Genomic DNA, 7,035 nt, shown 5'->3' with positions numbered 1-7,035 from the left:
ACAAATATATATTGCTGCGGTTTCGAGCCAAAACCGCAGCAATATGTTCAAATATTGCTGCGGTTTAAAACCGCAGCAATATAATAATTACCTATTGCTGCGCCCTTAATTGTTGCGCGCCCAAAATCGCAGCAATATGCCACTTTTTAACCGCAGCAAATAGCATTTATTCTACTAGTGTAGGTTCGCGAAAACAGCAATGTCATTTTGTAAGGCCCTCCACCCGAATTTTTTGCTTTCGTGGGAGTGTTAGCCTTCCACAGTTTACTCCACACTCCCCGCCTACTTGCACCCGACGAAGAAGTCCCCCTTTTGTTGCACCTCATTCAATTCAAGATAATACTCACTTCTAATAGTAAATTCGCCATTCTTTGTGTAATGCCATGCCCACGTGTCTACCCTTGCATTTGATGTAATAGGGATACTCTGAATAGCGTTAACTTCCCATCTTGTGAACAACTATTGCAAAAGCTCTACATTCCACTCTCATTCTACCATTAAATCACTCAACACTTGTGGACCATCATCTTCACGCGCCCTATGAGAAAAAATGCGAAAATTAGGTAGCCCTGGGATCCATGGATCATCCCAAATATTCACCTCATGACCACTCCCCACCACTTTCTTCAAGCCTCTTTTTATCAGATCCCTAGTCGATAGAATGAACCGCCAAGTGAAGCTAGATAAAGGGCTCACCTTGACCTTCATGAATGACGAATGAGGGTGATATTTGTTTCTAAGGGTTTTCGCCAGTAGCAAGTTGGGGTATTTAATGATGCGCCAAGCTTGTTTCGCAAGGAGAGCCTTGTTAAATGTTGGGAGATCCCTCATCCCTAGTCCACCATCCTTTTTCGAAGCCACGAGTTTATGCCAAGCCACCCATGCTATCTTCCTTTCTTCTTGCCTTTGCCCCCAAAAAAACGCCATGTACATACTTTCCACTTCTTTCAAAAATGCTCATGGGAAGGGTAAAGCACCGCATAGCATAGGTTGGAATGGCATGCGCTATTGCTTTTAGGAGCACTTCTCTACCTGCTTGAGAAAGGAATCCCTCTTTCCACCCTTTAATCTTTTTTAGAACTCTTTCTTGAATATATTTGAAAACCCGTTTCTTGGATCCGCTAATAAATGTTGGGAGCCCAAGATATGTCTCATGGTTATCTACAGCCTTAAAAGCTAACTTCATCTGAAGCAACTGTTTCTTTTCTTGATCAATGTTTTGGCTAAAAGAGACCTTGGATTTATCTATATTCAACTTTTGTCCTGAAGCAGCTTCATAGGTGGGTAGAATCTCCAAAACTCGTTTAACTTCCACTTCATTAGCTCTAGTGAAGACACTAGTGGAAAAAAGAAGAAGGGATGCGCTGAAAATGACATGTAGGGCTGCGCTAGTAAAGCGCAGCCCTTCAAAAGGAAGGGTTGCGCTTTTTTGTAAAAGCCGCAGCCCTTCTAAGCTTAGAAGGGCTGCGCTTGTTGTAAAGCGCAACCCTTCTAAGTTTAGAAGGGCTGCCCCTTCTAAGAAGAAGGGTTGTGCTAGTTCCAACTAGCGCAGCCCTTTACTTTTTTTTTTTTTTTTTTTTTTTTGCGTGCACACAGCCTGCACACAGCAGGACAGCAGCACAGCCCCCCCCCCTCCCAGCCCTAACCCCACCCCCACCCCACCCCACTGCCCCACCACCCCACCCCAACAGCCCCCACCACCGCACCCCCACCCCACCACCCACCCCACCCCACCCCCACCCACCCCACCACCCCACCCCCACCCAAAACTTCCCTTGGACAAAAAAAAAAATGCAAATTGCAATACGATAATATATGACAAGTGGAGAAAGGTAATAATTAACTTCAAATATATTTAATAATGTTAAAAGTGTACATAGGATTGATAGAAACTAGTACATTCGAGTAAAATCTCATCCTATGCAATCATCAGTAATGTGGGACGCCAACTTATCCCGAACTTCATCAATTTCTTCTTTGGTGAAGTTCCTCAAACGTGGTGTGGAATTCGCATAAACCTTGCAAAACAACCAAGGAATAAACACATATATAAGAATTCATCATTTTACTGTAGTTAGTACTTCTAAAAATGACATATACCTTCCTGAAATTCAATCAAAATCAAATGCAAGCCTAAAAGTCTACACACTAGTTATAAAATTCTTCACATCTCCTTTAATTGAGAACATGCGCTTAAATCTAGGTATTATGGGTAGATACCACAACACCTTGGCTTGTGGTCCTTCACTACCTCCAGCTCCTTCACGCTTGTACCTCGACAATCCACAACGTGGACACTCATGTAAATGCTCATACTCGTTACGATAAAGCACACGATCGTTAGGACAAGCATGTATCCGCTCGTACTCTAAACCCAAAGGACACATCAGCTTCTTCGCATAATAGTACGACTTTGGCAGTTCATTTCCATCAGGGAGCATCTCAGCTAAAACTTCCAACAACGATGTGAAACTAGAGTCCGTCCAACCAGCGTTCGACTTAATGTTGAACAGTGTTACCACCGCGGAAAGTTTGGTGTACTTTGTACAACCTGGATACAACGGCTTTTCAGTAGCATGAGACATAGACTCAAAAATACGAGGTCGTCTACACGACTGATCTTCAACCTCGTGTATCATCTCGTCTACCTGATCCCTATCATCATCTCCAAATTCATCATCCAAATTCTCATCCCCTAACTCATCATCATCCTTCTTTTTTTCTTCACATACATTCTTTACTCCAGAGCTTCCCATATACCTCCCCTGCTCACCATGCCAAATCCATACGTGGTATTGAGGCCTAAACCCACGGCGAAAGACATGCTCCCTAACCACATGTATACTACTAACCTTGCTCATTTCTACAATCCAAACAAGGACAATAAAAGTCGACTCTCCAGAGGATGTTTGATATTCTAATGCACTTCTACAAATTCCAGACCCCATTCACAAACTCAATCGATTCACGACTACCATACATCCAATACGATCCATCTCATTCAAGAAGACCACCTCTAATAATTAAACACAACATTCATTATAATGCATCAATCATTATTAAAGTACACACACTCACATATTCAAATCACACACGTATACAACAAGCTAAGATAGTCACATGTTCAATTGTATGCATGCAGTCAAAGGTCCTTATCACTCCAACCTAACCCATCCTTGGACGTCTAATCTCACTAGTGAATATATGCCAACTTTTCAATTCTAAGGAAAATCCGGCAGCATTTCCCTACAGTTCTCCAAGTACACAATGTAGATAATTGCTTATCTACATATGTCCCAGAGAACAATGTAGCGAAACGATAAGCCAAGATTTTCCTCAGAATTGAAAAGAAGACACACATTCACCACCTAAGTGAGATCAAACGTCCAAGAACAGTCCCAAACCGGGGACTATTCAAGACTTACTCCTAATGAGTAAGTCTTGAACGGGTATCTAGGCATATATGATGATGATTCAAACAACTTGTAGATTTCATATATATAGCTAAATCACATTGCGTTTTCATACAATCTCATATCAACAAATAATATATATATACATTATAAAAAATACATATACATTCAATAAATTATCAACTTTGTCTACATGTTAAACTAATTATTAGTTACCTCTTAACACCAACGACGAGCAATGAAGAGAAAAGAGCTACTTGGGACTTTATTTGCCTTCCTTAGCCTCTTCTTCCTACAATTGACAAAACCCACATTGTACATTAATCATTTAATTCAATTAAGAAAAACAAAAGTAACTTAAAAACAAAATTAATTCATACCTAATTAACCATTCAAATGGTGGAGAAAAAATGAGAAGAGAAAAGAAGAGAAGGGTAGTGGTGATGGTGGAGAAGAGAAGAGAAGTGAAGTGTAAGTCGCGCAATGTGGGTGGCGCGCAAGGTGGTGGCGGAACCACAATGTGGTGGAGAAGAAATGAGAAGAGAAGAAATGTTGTGGTGGAGAAGAAATGAGAAGAGAAGAAATGTTGTGGGCGGCAGTGGTGGAGAAGAAATGTTGTGGTGGTGGTGGTAGTGGTGGTCGCGCAAAATGGGTGGTGGTGGTGTGTGTCGGTTTTTCGCACGAAATTGTTGAAGGGTGAAAGAAAGAGGGAAAGTGGGAAAGTGGGAAGGAGTATAGGGCGCGCATAGGAGTTATCGGAAAAAATTAAGTTCAGCTAGTAAGGCTGCGCTAGTAGTAAAAAGCGCAGCCCTACCTTCAGAAGAGCTGCGCTTTTTTAAAAAGCGCAGCCCTTCTGTTTTGTAGGGCTGCGCCTTTTTACAAAAGCACAGCCCTTCAACAATAGGGCTGCGCTTTTATCAAAAGCGCAGCCCTTCTGTTTTTTTCCCCTAGTGTGAACAAGCTATCATCCGCAAAGAACAAGTGAGAAATTGCATCAACTTTTGTGCCTATCGTTAGGCCATGAATCTCCTTTTTTGCTTTAACATCCCGTAATACAGAAGACAAACCTTCTGCACAGATTATAAACAGGAAGGGAGAAAGAGGATCACCTTGTCGAAACCTCCTAGATGGAACAAAATTATATGATGGTTGACCATTCACTAGGATTGAGAAATGTTGCAATATCAACTTTTTACGATAATTTCTAAAATGAGAAATCCTACACTTATTTTAAAACGAATTAAGTATGTAATAATTGGGTATGAATCTTATCAACACTTATTACCAAACTAATATAAAATTGGTTACTCATCCCATGCACACTAAAAACCAAAACAATCTAAAATTGGATACCAATCTCATGAACACTTATTACCAAACTAATATAAATCATATAAAATTGGGTGGCAATCTCATGCACACTTTCTACCAAGCTAATATAAAATTAGTTACAATCTCATTGAATTTTATTTTGCGATCTTTGTTGATAATTCTTGTTTTGTGTGAATTCTCTTCCCGTAGCATTGAAATATGCATGTATAATTCTTGCACTGACCATTTTTACTGTAGTTACCAAAAGCTTTGACAACTCCGAAACCCTCTTGTTCATAACTGTTACAATAATCTCAACATCCTTCCAACTACCAAAGACCATTCCAACACAAGGGGGACGTACCACACTATTTCTACCACTGCATAAACTTGATAATAAATCCTCGAGACAAGGCACTAAGGATTGTCCACTCAGGATCGTAGTTGCAGGTGTGTAAAGAGCCCTTTCGCATAGGCCCCTCCAATTTTATTTTTTTTTGAACCAACCCTCTAATTTTTTTTGGTTTTATTTGAAACTAGTTTTGAAGCCCGTGCGTTGCACGGGTTGTTTTTTATATTTTTTTATTGTAACTTTTGGTTGACATTATTGATTTTGTATTACCTTTACTTTATGTTAATAAAATCATCATTAATTATTCATCAAATTGTCTCATAAAATTGCGCTTACTTTATTAAGGATTTACTTATCCCCTACACTAGTTAATTTAAAGGAGTACCTCTATGCTAAACTACACTTTTTTTTTTTCATTTTCTTAATTTCATGCCCAAACCCATTATTGTAGTAGAAAAAGAATTGATAAAATATTTGTCATTATACCCTTATTTTTAGATTATCTTTAATATCTTTAATTATCTATTAATAAAATTTATAAAAAGTTGATATAAAGTTAGTATTGCAATGGTTGTTTCAATCTCTAATAAGTGAACGCATATTGACCGATATTGTCAACTAACATATCAGTATATCACTATAATGAAAGTTTAAAAATAAAATAAAGTAGATATTGAGTCGCCACAAATGCAAAGAAGCTGTCATTGAAAATGTTAGTTACTTTAGTAGATTTGCAGTAGTTCATTAGATGTTATCGTATGGTTTAGGCAAATCTCAAGAATCAGGTTTTTTATTTTATTTTGTGATTTTATATGTGAATCATAGCCGTAGAGTGAATATACAATAATATAGTAGTACTTATAATACATTCCTAGTTATAATAGATCCCTAAAAGATAAATTTTTTTGGTTTTGTCATAGCGCTAGAGTGAATAAACTCTTATCTCTCAAACTCTAAATTTTATTATCTCTAAATTAATAAGATGATGTGGCAATCCTAGGTGGCGCGCTCTATGCTCCCGAAAAGTTCCTCTTTTATATATATATATATTGATTGCCCAATTTGAAAAATATCATGTTTTGTTTAACGACAAACACTTCACATTTTCATCTCCAAAATCCATAATTCACGCTATCTCCATCATCTTCCTGAGTTTCTTTTACCAAAAATTCAACCTTCCATATCTTTAACTTTAGTATTATCATCAATATTTTTTCATAATTATCAATAATAAAATCAATCCATCAATTAATATTGATTCTCTCTACTCTCAATGAAAAAATGTGATCCTTTTGTCTTACTAAGAGAAAAAAACCCACTTTTTTTTTTTATAGAACAGGGTCCCATAAATATTCAAGATGAACCTGTGTCCACTCACTAGGGCTTCCCATAAACATTGAAATCCAACTCAGCGCCACCACCTACGCATTCTACAGTTTTCAGTGGTACCATTTCTTGACAAACGTCAATTTAATCCCACCATCCGAAGGATCATCCATCACTTCATCATCCATGACAAACTAAAATTTCACAGATTCATGCCATAATATAACTTGACCTATGAAGATTTTACCAAACTAACACACCCTTACTACATATCTATTATACAATTGAGTACCAGTCTACCAAACTCATATACAATTGGGTACCAATATCATGCACACTTATTACCAAACTAATATAAAATTAAGTACCCATCTCATGCAGACTTACTATCAAATTGGTTACCAATCTCATGCACACGTTCTACCAAAATCACATATAATTGGGTATCTATCTTATGTACATTTTCTATCAACCTAATATAAATTAGGTATCAATCTCATGCACACTTATTACCAAAATCATATACAATTGGGTGCCAATCTCATGCACAATTTCTACCAAAATCATTTTTTTGGACAGACTATCTAAATCATTAAACATAACCTTCACGAAAAGATACATAAATTCTTCTTC

The sequence above is a fragment of the Beta vulgaris genome, chromosome 7, assembly GCF_026745355.1.
Source record: "Beta vulgaris subsp. vulgaris cultivar EL10 chromosome 7, EL10.2, whole genome shotgun sequence".
In the NCBI taxonomy this organism is placed as follows: Eukaryota; Viridiplantae; Streptophyta; class Magnoliopsida; order Caryophyllales; family Amaranthaceae; genus Beta; species Beta vulgaris.
Note: the sequence above shows the minus strand (reverse complement) of the source record.